At 34.4% G+C, this 21,438-nt stretch overlaps 1 protein-coding gene across 1 annotated transcript in view; it reads left to right on the plus strand.

The window, feature by feature from the left end:
* LOC115446437 overlaps positions 1-21,438 on the plus strand; it is a 157,713-nt gene that overhangs the window by 37,232 nt on the left and 99,043 nt on the right. Inside the window, exon 3 of the mRNA XM_037438162.1 lies at positions 16,072-16,101. The gene's annotated coding sequence lies outside the window, so the exon portion shown is untranslated. The remainder of the gene's footprint in view (positions 1-16,071; positions 16,102-21,438) is intronic.

A 21,438-nucleotide genomic window follows, 5' to 3' on the forward strand; every position in this document is an offset into this window, starting at 1 on the left:
CTTACATCAGATAGGGGAATCAATTTGAATTAAATGGTATGAAAGATAATTATGAGTATAGAAGTTTTGTTATTAAACCGTAATAGCGCATTTCGTGAGCTCCAGAAATGAAGATATTTAATAAAAACTAGCGAACTTGGAGGACACTGTGAGTCGTCAACATTACTCTGAGTTCCATGATTTCGAAGCTACTCTCTAAGCTATATCAAGTAAAGAATATTAGACGGATTTAGGAGAATTTCCTGCAATATTTCAGTCATATTTAACAATCACAAAATCTCCACCTTCCTTTTCGTCTGTTCTTGCACAATTCAGCGTATTTAGAACTCCTAGATAAAGCACAATCATTTGAAGCACGCTAAACCATTTGCCATTTGCACAACTAGATAAAATCCTGATTGAAGACAGGTTAGGATTTAGCCTCTCGTAACCTGTTAGGGCAATCTTACAATCGTAAAGATTTAACACAGGGTTAGAAGGCTTCAAATAAAATTCCTCGAAGAAAAACGACGTAGAAAGTGATAGTAAAGCCTGATAAAACTGTCAATGTTATCCCTTACGAGTTCAATCAAATGGGCTGAGCGTTTATACTATACGATACGGTGTCAGACCGTTAGGACTTATTGAGGTCTCATGTTTTATGGTGATTTGGGTTTCCCTTCAATAATCTCATAAGGTATATTTGCAGTAAAAATTCTAGCATTAATCAAAATATATTTGATATTCAATTGAAACACCTTGTTGTTAGTCAAAACATGTAAATGTAACTTTTAGAAACTTACCTGATCATAATGGAATAAACGATGCCATACAATCTTAAAATAAAAAATATACACATTACGCATTTATTCCCGAAGGTGTATGCAGAGTCGCAATCAGGGCACCAACTTTTCGCCGTTTTTTCCGATCCATGATGTGATAGGGGGTGAACCTATTGCCATATCGGGCACAATTTCAAGACTTCAGGTTAATACTCAGCAGAAAAATCCAAATATCACTTTACCCGATCCGGTATTCGAATCCAGGACTTAAGTGCGCTGCCATACCGCGCATGCAGTACAACTACGCCACCGAGGTAGTCGAGACTTCGAGACACATTAAAATTATAGGATATTAAAAAATTATATTAATTTTTTTCAATATAAAATTAAATCTGATTCTTCCAATCGGACACGACTTATCGTATCGGTAAATATAAACGTTCCCTTAGAATACTTAAGGCAAAGCTAACCTCAATCGTCTCTGACATTTGAACGGCTATCCAGGCCCGGCCATATTTGATCGCGGTTAAATACGTTTAAATTCAATATTTGCAGTTTAAAGCTGTGCAAATAAAATTGTGGTAATGGCGATTGAGGGGCTCTGTAATAGGATTCTATCTAGATAGGGATTAGATAAGGATGTCGAGTGGGAAAGGTTTAAAGGGCCTTAGTGGAGAAAATGGTGGTACTTAGTTGATTGATACTATTTTAATGTTATTTTGGTTTAAACATTTCCTTGATAAAAAGTTTGAAATGTTTTTTTTTATTGCTTTATATGACGAGACGAGCGTGCCGTTCGCCTGATGATAAGCGATACGACCGCCCATAAACAGCAGAAACACCTAACACCTTGAATTAGAAAATAATGTTTGGTATTCCACTGCGCTCGCTATTCTCAGACATGAGATGTTAAGTCTTATTTTGTCCAGTAGTTACACTGGCTACAACGTTCTTCAAACCGGAACACAAAGTGACTTTACACTGCTGCTCAGCGGAATAAGTTAACATTGCGGTGGTTCCTACCCAGGCGGACTCTCACATATGAGAGACCTACCACCACTTCCCTTACCATCAGGGACAGTAAGGTCGATTTACTGTGCAGGCATAAAAAAGTTATAACTTACAATTTTTGATAAATAAGATGTCGGACGCCCGCCTACAAGGTGGACGGACGACCTGGCTAAGGTCGCCGGAAGTCGCTGGATGCAGGCCGCTTGCAACAGGTTGACGTGGAGATTAGGGGAGGCCTATGTTCAGCAGTGGACTTCCTGTGGCTGAGATGATGATAATGATGAAGATGTTTGAATCATATAAAAAAATCCTTGCCATTAAAACACAGATCTAATATCCTAGAGTGCCTAATTATAAAACCTAGTACCAATATGAGTCTATAAATCCTATAAAAATTGATTCCCTGACCTCTTGTATCTCGGCCAACTCGCGCCATAAACGCCATCAATATCAGATTAAATCAAACAAACAAACACATAAATATCACTTACCTAAATGTCTAGGAAACGGAAGTTTAAGACCGTAAACAAAATGTCGCCTGCAATATTTTATAGCGTTTTATACTTGGCAGAAGTTTGCTGTTGTTTTAAAATAATAATATATGGAATTCTAAAAGAAAATAGTTTAAATAAATTTGACAATAAGGCCACCTCTATCCCTAAAGATGTAGAGGTAGTTGCATTATTTACTGTAGATTACTTTAACGCATATGAGTATGAATGCCGAATTTTCGGCCACGACTGCCAATCTCAACGGAGATCAGCCAAGTGCGCAGGAGACATTATAGTGCACAAGTGTATGCGCAATACACAGGTGCACTCTCTGTTCCTTCATTCTCATAGTCCGATGAGACGACAATCCGACATGATTGAAGAGGGATCAGGCGCAGGACCAACGGCTTTACGTGCTTTTCGAGGTACGGGGGCATCACACCGCTAACCTGACTCCGAGTCACAATTATTGTTGGCCCGACCCGAGATTCGAACCCAAGACCTCAGCGCAGCAGTCGTACTCGTACCGTGTACAATTACCACTACGCCATCGAGGCAGTCATATTTAACGCATATAATCTAACATCTAAGTAAGTATTTTATTCCTTATCAGTATAAAGAACGGGCATAATCCTCCATAAGTCCTTGCTGCGCCTGTCTGTTATAACGCGATAAACTCAAAAATTACACAACATATTTCGATGAAATATGGCATGGAGATAGTTTGAGACCCTGGGAAGTATATAGACTATGTTTTATCCCGTAAAAACATATTGGGGGACACTTATCCAGGAAAAGCTAGTGATATGTATGCTATAGCTATGTTCATATTATGTCTAAAGAGGGACACTGTGTCGAGAATTTTTTAAGCCAAAATCTTCCATATCTATATTAATATGTAAGCTGAAGAGTTTATTTGTTTGAACGTGCTAATCTCAGAAGCTACTGGTTCGAACTGAAAAAATGTTTTAGCGTTGGATAGCCCATTTATCGAGAAAGACTATATAATAAGTTAACAAAAAGCATTTACAAAATACCATGTACTTATATTATACAAAGCTGAAGTGTTTGTTTAAACGTGCTAATCTGAGATGGTACTGGTTCGAATTGAAAAAAAAATCAATGTTGGATAGCCCAGTTACCGAGGAAGACTATAGACTATTTAATAAGTTAATAAAATGAAACATAATAACGCACATTTAATAAAATCAAATCCAACCGCAGTAATCAAACGCATCAAGTTTTTCAATTAATTAGACAAATATTTGTTAATCGAACGAGATGATTACATTTTAAATTCGATTTGTTGATAAATTGCATTTTCCAATTCATGTTAATAAACACTCGTAATGGGCTGTTCGTACATTCGAATTGTGGCTAAATGAAGGTAAACCAACAATCATTCCGTTAATTAATAATTTAGATACATAAATTCCTATTAAACTCGTATTAACTTTATATTACTGTTGCTAATTTACAAAATTATTAATGTTAGATTTGTCTTGTCATTTGGAAAAAATATTGTATATCCAATGTTAGAGAAGCCGTTTCGATGGTTAAAAGCAAAGGCAGAAAGCGTTGAACGTATTTGAATGAGGTTTGGTTAACATTTAATGTAGCAGGGTGACGAACGCAGTGCAGTCCCTATCTTGTAAATTATAGTTCATGCGGTACGGTCCATAAGTTTTCGTGACGCTATCCATCAGAGTAATTGGTTGCTCATATCCTTTTTAGGTTACAAAGTGGGATACTGGAAACCAGGAAAGGACTTTCGCACTTGTGTGGTCTAATTAGAGCCAATAATACTGCACTCAACACTGCACCTTGTTAAATAGTAATAAAGTAAAAAATAGTGACTGGTGCAAATAAACACCATAACTCAGGACTAAGTTCGCTCTCGGCGCCATTTTGATCGAGGATTCGCTGCAAAAAAATTATAGGGACGTACCGATGATTTTATCGATATTTTAAGCAATTAGAGGCTAGGTTATTAGATTAGATATTAAAACTGTTTATGAAATATGATGTATGGAGAAGTGTAACTTTGAGAAAATTGACAATATTGAAGCATTAATATTACTATTGAATGAATATATGTACTGAACAATGTTAAATGAAATATAAATATTTATTAAAGCACGTTTAACATCCTTTGCCTATCATCTTCAACAACGAAATTTTCGAAAAGGGTGTCGTAATATTTAATATGGATTTAAATATACCAAGCAGAATTTTATTCTAAAGTAGTTTTTGCTCCAACCGCATAAAAATCTGGGATGAAAAGTTGCCTAGATACCACTCAAGATTACTCGTAATATGGCTTAACCAAACCTTAAAATTAGTAAAAAAAAAATCAGTTTAGTAGTTGCTGAGCTTAGCGCTTTCAAACAAACTCTTCATATATTAGCCAACAACTTTTTATTATAGTAAAAAGGTGAATCCACTTAGATAATTCCACCGCAACATTAGACTGTATTAAAGTAGCTTCTAGCCATTAAAGCTCGATTTAATACAAAATATACGCCGGCCTCGCTTTCCTTGCGTGACAGCAGGCGTTTTCCTTTAAGAATGAGTAATAAGTACAGTTGAGTCTCATTTAATTAACGTCACAAGCGTGGGAGGGAGATGTACTCCTTTGAGTTAATTATTTACGTTTCTCGCTATTGCTCGTTTTGACAAAATCATTATGTTAAGGTTTAGCGTGTTTTGAAATGGGCTATTTATGTGGGAAGTTGAATGTAAGAATAAAAAGTTTGTATAATTCTATGTACGGTGAATGGTTCTTCGAGTTTAATCTGAATTTTATATCAGAAGTGTGAAGTTAAGACGCAGTTGTTATGGATAGACATAAATAGTGTTTTAAATAATGAGTCGATAAGTATAATATGTAATGTATTAATCCTATAGCGGAGCATATTGACTCGGAGAAACTATAAAAAACTATTTAAAAATATAATCGCTAAAAAATATGCATCTGAAAATAAAATAAACTATTCAATATATTTGCATATCGAATACTGTACATAAATATTTTGCAAACAAACTTTGATATCGATACTTGTTTAAACATCCCGACGACAGCTTTTAAATGCCTTTAACAGTAATTATCGCACAGGGAACGGGTCTTTCTAGATCCATGCAATCTAAAGTAGATATGCCTAGGTCTCAAGACTTAATTACTAAGAAACATATCAATGCAAGTCTAAGCTTAACTTTTCCTTAATTACTGGGCATGCGCATTTAAATTATTCGTCGACTGGCATACATTGTTTATGGATAGCTTTATTTTGTTTATTAGTGTATGCTCTGTGAGTATAAATCGGTTTGTTTTGACGTGCAATGGTATAGTATAAAAAAGTCGAAGGGCTTACAATTTGATGATGATATATGTTGATGGCAAGAACATCACCTATTTAACAGTAACATTTCCAGAACAGAAGTCCTCTTTGGGTAGTGTCTTTGTCAGGCCACCCTGCTTATAATAGATAAGTCCATGCCTTAAAAGGAAGCCACGGGGCTCACCTAGTTAATAATTTGAACGTAAGTTTGATATGCTCCGCGCCTTTAATACTCTAATAGATGATCATGAAATTTTGCATATGTCAGGTATACAGAAAGACACATTCATCCAGAAATAAGTACTGTTCCCGTGATATACAAATTGATAGACTAACCCCCTTATTCATAATCCGTTTTTATCTAAGGACGGAGTAAAGCTGTGATAACAAGCCTGTTTCTCAGTGCCCAACGACACTGAGAAATAGACATAGGGCCGTTGTGATTGGTTATTATTGTTGTATTTCAATATTAGCCAATCACAACGGCCCTACGTCTACGCACTGCGAAGACTGCCATGCCGTCAGCACTGAGAAACAGACTTGTTATCACAGCCTTACTCGGTCGTTAGATAAAAAACGTCTATGAATAAGGGGGTAAATCTACATTGACGTATCCCTTTACATACTCTCGCTTCCCTGGAGAAGGGCGGGCTCCCCACTTCGAAAAGCTACAAAATTAATAAAATAAAATAAACTACATAAATTGTAAGGTCCTTATTGCGCTCGTTATCTTGAAAGATATGTATATCCATCACCTTAAGTATAATTCCCATAATTTCCAATAATTGCAATGTCTATCCTTTTAACTCAAACAAATACTTACCCACCGCTTTTTGTTGACAGTATGCGCATACGAGAACCGTACCAACAAGAAAACAACCTTATGCCATCATTAATAAGTAACACATTAGCAATACCAGATGCCATTTTTATTATTCCCAACATAAAACGCAGGCTTTTAGCCCTTAGTACTTAAGGCTCTCGTAGCATCGATTAGATACTAGTAATTGCTTACCCCTTAGCTACAACGTGATAATATGCAAGTAGAAGATATAAATATTAATATAATTATCGAATAAATGTAGTCACGATAAGATTTGTTATAACTATGTTGTTAGTGAAACTGGTGTCGGTGGAAAGTCGGTGAGAAAATGTTTACGACTTTCTACGATGGTCTTTATCTAAAACTCAACCGTGTATTCATATTTATATCACTATTGTCTGTTACTGCGTTAATGTCGTAGTTTACGATGTGAGTGCAGTGCTGAGGTCTTGGATTCAATCATCAGATCAGGCATTGTGTTTTTCTACTATCATTTTCTTAATATCAGCTCGGAGTCTGGAATTTGTAGGGTCGTTCCCTATCACAATCAAAGAATAAAATACACACTTTAGAAAGTGGGTGCACCTCTGCCTACCCTTTTGGGGGTAAAAAGAAATGTGTGTGTGTGTGTGTGTGTGTCTACAATAAGTATGGCAAATTGTGTGAATGTTTATATTCTCAGTCTTGCGCTCGCAGTCAATTTTAGCAAACTCATTGATCCAGTTTCCATTGATCTCCATGTTAGTTAATTTCAAATAATCTGATATGAAAGTAAAGACAATAGAATCATCATAATAGCCATAATTAATTAAATAAATAATATTATGCCCATATCATTTAGTCAACCAGTTATAGGCAAAATATCAAGTGTTTACCGTTTTACTCAAAAAGATAACTTAAAAACTTAAAACAACCAACTTACGCAACTTTAAACGGTCTATTTCAGCCTCCGCCCCTTCTATATACACTTCTAATACATTTTTTCCAGGTACAAATTTAACTTTGTTAATTTCATTCAGACTTGACACGACTAATCTCAACATTTTTTTCTTTATGTTCATCAGTATTGCCCAAATCCGTACTCACGGAACCGTCAAATAAGGGTTATATTTATCATTTTTCTTCGGACTAACAAGGAGTTTATTTCGTTAGTATTTGGGCGGAGTCGGTCATGGTTTGTTTCCCTTGTTATTATCGTTGCATTCATTAGAATTATTAAAGCAATCAAATCTAATCAATATGCACCCTTTGTTTATATCATGATTTTGAGCGGCTCGTATTCTTAGTTTAATCACTTCGATCTTACAGACAAAGGCATGTCTTTTTTGAAGATGGTTTTAACTGTCCATCTGACAGATCTTGACAGTTGTTGGTAATTATTTCGTTTGTCTCAAACTGCTTCACAAGACACTAAGGTGATGGTCCCAGGTTTAAAGGCTTCTGTACCTACATAATGACGAATGACTTTGACTGATGTTGGATACGGGTAGCATCCAATAGGTCGATCTGGAAATTTTTGGGGGAGACCCATGCTCAGCAGTGGACATCATGCAGCTGATGATGATGATTTGATGTTATACTTTGAATTAAGTACATATACAATGAAGTTTGAGATCACTTTCTTTATCTACCGTCCTTATAAGACTACATTCTGTATCCAAGTTCCAACTTCTGTACAAATGACCAACGCATTGACATTTTGACAGACAAAAGATAAGGTATCGCCCAAGGTAGCTGGTACGTCTGTTATCAATTTTTAAATGTAAGTCGACATGGCTTTATTAGGAGCAGGGATGTAATTGATTAGGCTGCTGGCACACGACACGAGTGGGCGGATGACCGATCGACCGTTATCGGTTTTGTTTGACGCGGGCCTATTTTGTCCTTTTTTAAGTCCGATGGATTAGGGAACCTTTTTTTGATATTTTAAATATTATTGGGTAGGATATTTGAAATATTCAAATTCAGATACGTAGATGAAGAACGGAAAATACTTGGGTGGAGAACAATCAATCTTATAAAGGAATTTAATGTTATTTTAGTTATAGTGGCAAAAACTTTATTAGCAATACTTTTACGTAATATTTAAACCAAATTACTCTTATAGGACTTTCTAAATCGATTCTATAGATAAATGTAACCCTAGCAATAGCAACAATGTTTAATAATCTAAAAATGTCTAATAGCGTGTTCTAGCGCATTTTCAATATCCATCGAAGTCTTTTATTTTTATTTTGAAAATTACCAACTTTGCACAGCGTTCCATTAAAACAATCCTCAACGTCAAACATTTACTTTAGACCGCTTTTATAAAGTGTAATTTCACTAAAGGCTCATCAGCTGTCTTATTAATCTTTGAAAGTTAGTATTTCAGAGGAAATTCTGGTATTAACTTTAAGTTAATTAATTATTATCATTATTTATACAAAGCGGCTGTAGGATTTAATCGTTGTGTGTTCGGTCACTTTTGTGATACTGTTTTAATATTTTTGCGGTCTTATATTTAATCTAATTTTAACCCTAATCATAACCCTGTCAGTAAAATCTTACCCCCTTATTCATAGACATTTTTATCTAAGGATGGAGCATTGCTGTTATAACAAGTCTGTTTCTCCGCTTCGTTTATCTGACGGCTTGCTGTTTGTTCAACTTTGTTTATCTGACAGCTAACTAGATTCAAGTTGTATCTCAATGTTAGCCAATCACAACTGCCCTATGTCTACGCACTGCGAAGGTTGCCATGCCGTTAGCACTGAGAAACAGACTTGTTATCACAGCAATGCTCCGTCCTTAGATAAATAACGTCTATGAATAAAGGGGTTAGTCATTATTGTATTTTGAAGTATTTAAACTACCTACACGGATTTACTTAAGATATCATAGAGAAAAAAAAATCCCCAATAACCCATAAATCTTCCATAAGTTGTGAATAACTTTGCTAATCCCACGCATACGTTCAAAAATCGAATAACATAAAGTAATTTTATCGCGTCCACTTTACAAATCGTCCGTGACGGGCGTGTTTGATCGGCCGACTCCGGCCGTCTATTAGAAAAATTGCTCGTTCCATTTTTGAACGTTAAAGACGAAAAAAGGGTCCGAGATCTGAGGTCCGAGACGAGCCGCAACAAAATGAAGAAATTAACTGGAAATCGGTGAAACAGCGCAGAGATGACTTAATCGGTTGCTCGTAAGAACCTGTTTTTTTTCGAGCGCCTCCAGTTGTTTGTAATGCCGACCATGATTGTTTCTGGTGCTATCATAATGTATTTTTTTGTGCGTAAAGGTCTGATTTGGATATATTAGGTGCTTGGGTTTTGGTTTGAGAGTTGGGATGTAAGTTATTTCTTTACAATTTAATGCGAGCAAAATGTTTTACTTATTTAAAGGCTGAGAGATTAAATATAACTAGACCAGATATATAAAAAAAAAACTAGATTTCGGATTTTATAGCGGTTTTTTATATTACAATATATTAATTTTATTATTCATATAATTATTATAGGTGTTAAAAAATGTATTATTGTAAAATGTAGGTATTGTAACGTTGACATCGAAGGAGTCTTCGAAGCGTCGCGTCGGGAGAAAATTATAACATTAAAACCGCTATACAATCCGAAAGTTAGTTTTATTTCGATGTCTAACATTCATGGATTTAAATTATGTTGAATAGTAATTCTATTGCCAGTCTTTTAGTATCAAGCAACTTGCGAGCCACTCATATGATAAAAATATAAAATATATCTGAAAATTAAAAAAAAAACATATTAGAGAGGTGCTAAGCTAGATATATACCGTAATACCGGTGTTCAACATGAAATATTAGCGCGGGCCATAGTTGCATATAAGATCACGAGAACCCTTTGTGTGGAACAATCTATGTACTTACGAACTGTTTAACCACATACCTGATGTTGTTATAAAGCAATCTATGAACAGTAAGTACATACATATAATAAGTTTCTTTTGGCGCGGTGCCAATTTTTATAGATTTTTTTTGCTAGAGGCAGGATGTATTTTATGTCCGTTCGGATATCGACCACCGTGCACGAGTGTTAAAGCCCGCCATAGTGGTCTGTGTAAGTGTGTCGCGTTTCGGGATCAGCCTGTGGTACATCCGGTTCCAACAGGCCGGTATAATTGTGTCGACTGTTGAGGGGTAATCATCTTTCGTAAGTCGATGTTCTATTAGACACCACTCCACTTACTATCAGGTAAGAGGATGGCAAAGTGACCCGAGTTTGCCGTACCCCTTACAAAAAAAAATGTATCCTGAGTAGTTTTATCATGGCATATCATAATGACTAAACGATACGATGGTTTGTGTATAGCCGAAATGTTATATTAAAGTTTTATAAATAAACAAACTGCTTCAGTAATATTGTGGGCGCATTATCAATTTTGGCAATAAACGTTTTTAACTATTATTAAAAAAGGTTTTACAAAAACATTCTATTACAAAGTATACTACAATGTAGCTCGTTCCATGGATTCAAAAACACAATCAAACACGAACCTCCGTCGTGAAAGAGCCCTCAGCGCTCAAAAATATAAAACACAAATGCATCATGAGAAGCTAACGCCATTCGCATGTTCCTCCCCATCTCTCCCATTGAGACGAATTATTATTTTTATAGTGCCCCGTGTTCAGATAGATTGCCCGTGATTTGAGGCTTTTAGGGTTCTCGTATGATTAACGGCGAGAATATTACGGGAACGGGAACATAATTTTATTACTAGGAATCAAAGGCGAATAGTGATTTTGACGATTAAATGAAAATTGACTTAAATAAATTAAATATTGGTTTCATTTTTGCTTTAAGGCGATGAGACAAATGCGGGTCCATTTGCCCATTCTTGATATCTATCGCAAACCATTTAACAGTTTTGATGATTTATTTACTTAATTTGTAATGATTTTATATGATATAATGACTTTTATCAAAACAGTCATCATAACGAAATTTCGCATTTTAAAGATAATCATATAAATCATCATCATCATCAGCCGCAGGATGTCCACTGCTGAAGAGCCTCCCCCAAATATTTCCAGATCAACCTATTGTAAACGTTCCGCATCCAGCGACCTCCTGCAACTTTTATGAGGTCTACTGTCCACCTCGTGGGTGAACAGATGATTAACAAAAAACTATGAATTTCAGTTCGAAAGGAGACGATACATTATACAGGGTCATTTTGACATTGCGTTAATAAATGAAACCACATACTCGTCTTCACCTTCGCTGACATGATGCCAAAAATTATCGATAATAACTAATATTTTCACGGAAAATCCAGGTTTATCTTTCTGATTTTTTGATCATTTTAGTTTAATGCGAATATGGCGTGTCCGTGGATGTATTTTTGACTGAAAGTTGTATTATGTTGCCACTGTAACGAATTATCTTAGAGTAGTAGTAGAGGCATTAGGGCGCGTAAAATTAAAATTACTTTTTGTTAATATTTATTTTGTTCGGAACTTACACTTTTTTATTTTACATCTACGGCTCAAGTAACTTATTGTAAAGTATTATTTCCAAGTAGATAAATATATTCTTTCATTTAGTAACGCGATGTCAAAATGGCCCTGTATACAGTGCAAGTAGAAATTCAACCGCAATAATAGTCAATTACGGGCATACTTTCGAATCAACATGAATGTCTTGTCTCCACTGGCTATCATTAATCTCGGAGTTGTGACCTTGTCAAGTGGACCCCAATCTGTATCGTCCGACATCTATGACAGGAGAATCCGATTCGGTCGTGAGTTCAATGTCTTTTTTATATTTTACGTTTGTGGTTGACTTAGGATCGTTGTGTTAAAATATTTTAAATAAAGTTGTAATAATTATTACCATCCTATGTTTTGTACCTACATTCAATTTAAATAAAAGATTATGATGATGATAATAATTACAATAAAAAGTTACTAAATCATAATGTGAAAGGGAATTTGAACGTTATATGATAATGTAAACAAAAGTTATTTTAATTTTTCTTATATCGAGTGTGTTTGAAAACAGATCTAAAACTTTTAATATTTGTGATGTCTATTTATGATACCCTAGTATTCCATAAGCATTCGTAGATCTACAACTAATCTAACATACTTTACTTCTTGTCCATGATAGGTAATACACACAATATCCAGATCCGAATTGTTCAACTAATGAAAAAAATCCTAAAAAGTATTTCTTATGTTTACGCGAATGTGAGACATTTAATTAAACTATTTTACGGATTTTATCGCGGTTTTAATATTTTACTTTTCTACCGATGTTTCGAAGACTTTACAGCCTTCATGGTCATGGGGACATCACAGCCCCGCGATAAAATCCGTAAAACAGTTTAATTTAAATCCTAAAAAGTCATACAACTGTACATCAAACCTACTCTCGCGCTAACTGCATCTAGATCTAAAGCCGAGAAGACTTAACATCTTAACTTAGATTTAGCATGTTCTAAAGCGCTAACTACAAGCCTGTCCTAGTAAGGAAATGCCAGTTTATGTTCAGTTACGTTGTAGTGAATCAACTTAAATGGTTAATACAACTGTAATAAAATTACCATAAAATGGTTTCGCGTTAGTGCTGTACCCGATTGTGATATTGAATAGCATGAAGATATTTAATATGCTGCTAATGTAAAGAATGGGGGCGTTTTCGAAATGTTTGTTGGTAGTTTGAACGTATATGAAATTTGAATGTGAGTAGGTGAAGCTGTTTTTGTTATTGCTTTAAGTGACGGGACGAGCTTGCAATTCGCCTGGTGGTAAGCGATACGACCGGCCATTAACAGTAGAAACTAAAAAACCATCCAACACCTTTAATTACAAAGAATTGTTTGGTATTCTGCTTGCTACTAGGTTAAGTCTTATTATGTCCAGTAGTTACACTGGCTACAATGTTCTTCAAACTGGAACTCAACTCACAACAGTTACATACTGCTACTTGACGGCAGAAATAGACATTGCATTGGTGTCTACTCAGGCGGACTCTGACATATGAAAGACCTACCACCAGTACGGTTATGGATGCCGGGATGTTTTGTTCTCCAATTTATTGCGTTTACTATAAACGCTTTAATTTTTTTATTGTATAAAACAACAAAATTATGGACGGAAACACAGCACTGTAGATTGTTCCGTGGAGCCGTAGTTCGAGGCAAGTTGGTGTTGAGTGCAAAGCCAGCATAATTCTGGTAAATAACCAAGAGTTTTATTTCTCGTGTCAGTATTATATTTCAGATATATATTCTCCTTATTCAGGCCCAGCGTTTGCGTAGTATTCATGACAAAAATAAACAATCATAACTAGTATCTATAGTTACTTATTTAACAAAATTTAATAAGCCCCATTTAAATGTCTAAAATTATCTTCTGTACATCGTTTAATTTCTAATACTCTTCGCTGACCTCATCGTATGCCCGATTGAAGCATCTATCACTTTGACACAAATCCATAATATTCACAGATTCTGCCTGCTGCTTACCTTTGCTTTCCACACCGTCTAGCTTATGATTCATAGCTACATTTAAATATTTTCTCACATATTTTATCTCTATCAATCGTTTCGAACGAATATCAACCTTAAAATTACCAGGATTGCGTTGTATTTGTAATGATGTACCATTAATATTTGTAGTGGAATTGCCGTAGACACCGTTAAAGGTATGTATCAACGTCAATAACTTGAGGTCAAGTGTGTTAACGAAGGCTTCAGTGCAGAATTGAATATTCATAAGACGGTATACCTAACATCCGTGAAATGGTTTTGTACTTTATTTAAAGATTATGATTAAATGGACAATTAAAGTCTTAACAATCAAGTCTATGATTCTGGTTCGAACTTTTCTTTAATTGCTGTTATTATTCCATTTCGACCGAAATTTCCATTCTTGTATCGATTACCTTTGTTCGCGTGGGAAAAGTTGATCCACTTAATAACTTTAATGTTTTGCTATTGGCGAAAATATTTGGTATAATGTGCAGACGTTTTACGATAGTTATTTTAATGGAAACATTCGGGTTGGACTTAAAAAATCGCGTCATAAAGTAAGTTTTTTTATAGATGTGACGGCAGAGATAAAAACGATGTCAAGTCTGAGAAAAATACGGACGATTTTACAAGAGGCATTCATAAATAAAACTTTCGTGTTATTTTTAAAATACAAATTCACTAAAGTGCTCTGAGAAGTCTCGAAATATGATTTTAACTTTTAAAATCTCGTCAAAGACGTAGCCGATTTTAATAAGAAACAGACTGCTAAAACTATTTAATATTCTGAAACTATTAAAGTTATGGAAAACAAAGATAAAAGAAGAAAATAAATCTAAATAAAGCACGTAATCCTTTTACAAAATGAATGTTTATTTAACATTATAAATTAGATACAAAATACAAATTCCATCCAATGATTTTGATACGTAAATGAGCTAATTTATGTAATGTATATCAACATAAATATTTGATATCACATAAACGTGTCCAATAAAGTATTACGAACAAATTGGTACAACAATCGGTGAATGGCAATAATGATGTGTCGTAAATAAATCGTAGGCACAATGCCGATAGCGATGGAACATTTTAATGACACCTGATACTCTAGTATGATTACACGGCTAAGGATAATCGTAAACTTGTTCATGTAACCGACAATAGTATTGAGTGCTCCCCATTTTGTTAATGCTATAGTCCCCAACTTTTGTCTTGGCTCAACGCACTCGACAATAAACGAGGTGGCGGCTCGTAAACTCACTTTATCGACATTTGTCCAGCATTGTTTATGGGCTTGCAGGATTGCTTTTTGTGATTGATTCGAGTTCTTAATAAATTTCCCCTTGGATTATAACACTACGGAACACTGTCAGTCAGTTTGTTTTATGTCTTGGTATTAAATTTGGATTTAAAGGCGTCCTAATTTATTGTTCCGATCGTTCCGGATAAGAGTCTTCTTCGAATCAAATTTATCATCGAGATTTACCACGGTCTTTATAACTTTATTATGTTTGAGGGGCGATGGTACCGGTTTTAGATTTGTCTAAGGTACTTACGCGAGCGAGTTTGTGCTTTTTACAAAAATAACTTCTAATCAAATCAGCCCGAAGCAAATGGATATGGGATGCCGACAAAACACATGTAACGCACCCGCTACTAATGAACCAACAGCGATATTAGCGTGATAGTTTAAAAAAATCATCAATTGCTTAAAAAATACACTTAGAGCCAACAAAATAGGGTCCATATTCGATTGTGCGCAAAGCATTTCGTGATACAGAAAGTTTGAAGAGAGCCTGTTGTGGTACAAGCATTCCTCTCGCTTAGTTAATTAAGACATAGATTATCAAACGTTTTGGAGTAGTAAATAAAATTGTAATCTTTTACCGTATAGCATAGGCGTCTCAATAACACGGCGTTATCTCGAAGCTGTAAGCCGAAACGTATAACGCTTCTTTGATCCCACACCTACGCATACATTTAAATAGTAATACTTTACCAATATAATACTAATGCACTGTCAATTTTTAATGCATCTTCCGATAGCAACAAGAAAGCTTAAATATATAACACTAGTTGTTTTATGTTTTATGATCTTTAATTGTTGTTTTTACTTAATGGATTGTTGATATCATCTTCTTTTTCAGGTATGCGGCGTCATTGAAGAGTAAAATAAGGTTCGTTTTGACACTTGCTTTATTGGAATACTCATTTTCTTATCCTTTCTCATTTCTATCCTCATTTCTCCGGGTAATTTCGCCTAAAGTCCAGAAGATATAAGTCACGTCAAAACTTTCCTTTAAACATTGCAGGAGAACGCCAGAGCCAGTACAAACTGATTAAATACTTTAATCTTTATTTACTGGGACGTCTGTGCAGACAATTTTGTTTTGCGATTTATTGTTCAACTTTTAATGAGCCCCGATGAAGTTCTGACTAACTTGAGGGATATTTTGCAACTGTCAACTATTCAAGAAGACCTTGGATGAAATTCTTCCTTTTGTTCTTATAATTTTCCTTTTATGGTCGGTAAAGATTTTTCAACATAGCGTGTTATTTTAGTGCGGGTTTGTGACAATAAAGACTTGTGTGTTACATCGCGCACAAGTAAGTGTAGTTTGACTCCAAAATTATAGATAAACCTCATCCTATATCCCACCGTTAAATCATTTACAACTTTACTTTTACTCAGCGTACTAACAATAAAAATGTTATCGCTCATTGTTAATCACCTTTAATTTGTCTCAAATACATTTTAAACTTTAAATATCCATCATGTCTCAATCTCAGCCAGACCGGGCACTATTAAGCTACTTACAACAATTTCCATTATAACAACACCAGCATCATTACCTATGACATGTTTCTTATGATTTCTTTTATTTTAATACCGTCTATGCCTAATGGATCAAGAGAAACAACAACATCAATTTTCACATCACCAGCTTGAGGTTTATCTTTATCTACTACGTCTGAAGGGTCATTTTAAGTTTCATCAACGACACGCTTTAGTTTGTGTGGGTAAAGTGAAGAAGTCATTTCGACGTTGTCACTGATGGTTTTTCAAATATTGACCGCCGTGCGGCCATTATCTATGAGAGGGCGACGTCAGTCCAGCGACCGAGTGATAAAGACCGATACGGCGGCCTGTCCAAAAAAAGTCTGTTTGCTTTTGCGTCTGTGTTTGTGTTCCGCTGATATTAAAAGGTGTGGGGTGTTTTTTTAATTAAAGTGGACATCAGGGATAGTGTTGCACGTAATGTAGTGAAAGCCCTGAGTTTACTCTGTTAAAATAATGTTACTAATGGCTCGCTTGGTTGTTTTGTAACGGTCAATTAAATAATGAATAAGTCAATATTTTTTTTAAATACCGATATTATGGAAGTACTTTTCTGTTAATAGTATGAAGCTTATCCTAATTGTTTGTCAGATCTTTAAAGACTTGAATTTAACTTTGCGCTTTATGTAGGTCAATTCCATTTTCAGAATCATTGCTCTATTACATCTACCGAATTTAAGAACATCGTCTAGGACAGCAAACGTTAAACGCAACCTATTTAGAGCAGCTACAAAAATGTTATTTTCATTCAAATTAACTGGATTAAGACGTCCTTATCTCATCCAATAAACGTCCAAATACTCTCGTCTAACAATTATCTCGGGCATAAGTGTGGAAACCAAACTAATAAAGATCGCTTTCTCCCCTCGAATCTTCACATTAATTGTCCCGAATGCAGACCACTTAACACATTATCGAAATTAAAAAAAGGTAATCCCTCTCATACAATAAATCAGGAAGTGTTTTGGAGTGGGTTTTGTTGGTAGACTATGTTAAGGAACTGATTAAGACGATTTACAGCGTTTTATTGATAAACTTGAACTTTACCGCCCGGAATTAATGTTTTGTGAAATGGAATACTAGTAACTATACTTAGAGAATTTTATAAATATCCAAATATATGTAGCCTATGTTGAAGGTTTTATATATAATATCAATTTAGCTGGCTGATATTGTAAATGTCTTTGTGGTTTCCATAACGATGGAAAAATATCAAAAAAGAAATGGTGTTACTACTATACTCGTACATACGATGTAACGTAAACTCTGCTAATAGTAAATAAACTATTCAGTTTATAAATTCTTAGAGCATTATTACTCTGCAACCTATCCCAATCCTAACAGCCTATATAGGTGTAGAATAAACATTTAATAAATTAATTTTCTTACAGTTTTAAAACGGAATTAAAAAGAACAGAGATACAGGGAAAACACATGAAACCTGTAATTGAAAGAACGAGTGAAGCCACATTAAAAGTCATTGCTATAAATCGGTAAAGAACCACATGTGTTGAGACGTGATTAGTTACAGACAGACATACGAGAAATGATTCTCAGTGTATATTTCACCACTTTAATTGGGAACAAATGTGGATGATGCATATCATAGCGTCGTTCATTTTGGAGATTTATTTTGACATTTTTAATATTTAAGACGCTGAAAGTTTGAAGATAAATGGTATAATCAATTTTGGGTTTTCAGTGGTTCATTTTATTATGATAGTGTAGAAGATTGATAGGTCAAGCTTGGTTGATAATTATGAGCGTCAATTAATTATAGAATTCGGAAAATCGAAACAGTGTTCAATAGTGAATAGAATATAATTGGTACGAAGTAATAGTTCCTATCAATGGCGAAGGGCATCGATATATATTTACTACGTACTAGATCGCGTTCCGAACACACTGTTTTCAACTGAATTGTATTGTAATCCAATATTTTGGTTGCCATTTTACTTATACTCTATTTAAAGCGCTTTAGCATTTTAAAAAGTTTGGTTCGACGATGATTGATTTGTTAGCGCTGCAGCGAACTTGTGTTCAAAATCCAGATTTCGAACAAATTGTTTATATGGTCGTTCGTGTGTCTATACACACGAACCTATAATAATACGTAGAATATACGTTAATGGCCAAGGGTGAAATTCTCCGAAAGGGAATCCAAAACAACATATAGAAAGAAGAAAAAGAAAGAAAAAGAGTTTTATTATTGGCACAAAATGCAGTTATAAAAAATAAAGGGTTTTTTTTACAAACAATTAAATTAATGTGCCAACAATGGGCATATAGGTACTACTAATATGAAGAAATGTGGTCTGCAAATCAATGTAGTGTTAATTAAATTTTACATAAGTCACGATATAAAGGCAAGAATCGAGTATATGGGCTCTTCGTCACTGATTCTTTAATTTGTATAAACCCGATGTTAAGTTTAAAATGACCTAATTGAGAATATTTCCATACTCAAACCGGTCACTTGAAGCTAATATCTTTTATTCAAAACGTAAATAAGAAGGAATACGTTTTACCTGGTATATTGCAAAAGTATATTAAAAAGATTGTAATTATGATTGATGAATTCAGAGAAACAGATCGTTACCTTTCTGATGGAATGAACACTGATTCCTGGCCAATAACAGTTGCTGATTTTAATGTTTTTTTTTTATGTAGTTTTTTATTGTCTGTCTTTACTAAGTAATTTATTTTCTAAAGAATTCGTATTCATCGAGGGCTTGTAAGTGTAAAATCTTTTCCATAATCACGGTTAACTAATAAAAAAAATTTTTGTTAAAAAGCGATAGCATATTTCAATCTATGATCAACGGATTAAAGAAGGATTTATTACTAAATAACTCATATTAAACATCAAGAAACTTAAATAATTTAATGCCCACCATAAACCATCAATTTAATTAAAACAAATAATACAGCGTTAATCTTAACTTATGAGCAAACATAGGAGATGCTATCTCAAATCATCGGCTATTCGAAGAACCATTTACACAATAACTTTAATTACACCGACGTGCAAATCGAATGGTCAGACCTTTGTGAAGTAAATATAAGTTTGACTTATGACTCCGAAGGTGTGGTATTGATTAGAGATTTGATCTTAGTTGTAATTAAAGTAACTTGTGATTATAGATATGATTTGGTAGATAGAATGTTTTTTAACTATCATAAAGTATTATTAAAATATTGCCACGTATATAAAGCACAATAAAGCACATTGACCCTTAAGAACGCAGTGACAGGTAAAGTGTAGTAACTTAAAAATAAAATAAACAAACACAAATTAAAAAGAAATATTAAGATTCGAATTTTTAAAATAAAATATTTTTTTTTTATTTTATTAATATCACATTGTTGATTTTCTTATAGTATTCACTGATGTAACTTAGAAAACAATGGTAAGTGTCGTGTATTTTATATTTAATTTCATGACAATGATGTTCTAGTTATAATTTCATGATGGATTAACAAAAAAGAAATATCGATACGTAAACTAAATAGAACTAGCATTTGTTCCCGACTGAGGAATAAATAACCTATCACAAAATAGGTCCGGTGAACTATCAGCGCCTATTATCTTTCGAAGACTTTCTTATAACAGAAAATTAATTCATAAAATTAAATTTCATCCTATTTGTTATAAGTTGACTTCCTGACATTATGGTTTAAAGATTATTACTGAGACGGAATAAAGCGTCTTACCCGAGATATTTTAAATCCTCTATCTGCAACTAAAGGTCATAATTACTTAACCTCAGAGCTAAGTAACATGTTGAAAATGAAAAAGCCAACTACCAAGTTGAACCGCGGTGATGCTTTAAAAAAACAGATTAAAAAGCCAACAGTCTTAGCTGAGAGCGGTAAAGACGCGCCAAGTTGACAAGATTAATTTGAAAAGTGCATCCCGCTAGCTAGAAATGCTCGGAGCTGTATAAAATTATGTAACTTAACCGTCTTGTATAGGAAATGAAGTGGTTTAGAAGTTATGTTAAAACTGAGAGCCTGAGAACAACACGGTGCATTAAAAGTATTGGAAGGTTCGAGACACTGATTCTTAAATATTGAATAGTGTGAACACAAACAGTTTTAATAAATATTGCTACAAAGTGCTTGTTCTTTTATTATTTAACTTTAAATTATAAAAATAGCAAAAGCACATATACTAATAATAATGTTTTGTGATTTAAAAGTAGGGGAGGCAGGGTATGAACGTATTTTTTCTTTTTACTTTTGATGCCCATGTCTAATATTTATTCTAATTTAAAAAGACATAAAGGCTCATTCTCCTAGATTATCCATTTCCTACTCTACGATAGGCACACACTGATATGCTCTTCATATTAACCGTCCAAGCCGCACCATCAGCCCGTCAAGCTTCATAATTCAAAAAAATAATAACACCAACTAAAAAACATCCAAAGATGGCAATAACTGGCAAACGCAGTTAACTGTACTTCATTTCTGTGTACAGCAAAGTGCAGCTTTTATAAAATGTATTATTTATTTTTCATAAAAATGATTAACACACTCACTGTATTGCAAGTAGCTGGCCAGTCGCAAGTGATGCGGGTTTGTGAGATAGGGTAGGGCTATGAAACTGGCTAAAGTGCCAAATATTTTATTGATATTTAGAATACTGCGTAGTGGCATTTTTTGCGAAGTC

The sequence above is a fragment of the Manduca sexta genome, chromosome 13, assembly GCF_014839805.1.
Source record: "Manduca sexta isolate Smith_Timp_Sample1 chromosome 13, JHU_Msex_v1.0, whole genome shotgun sequence".
In the NCBI taxonomy this organism is placed as follows: Eukaryota; Metazoa; Arthropoda; class Insecta; order Lepidoptera; family Sphingidae; genus Manduca; species Manduca sexta.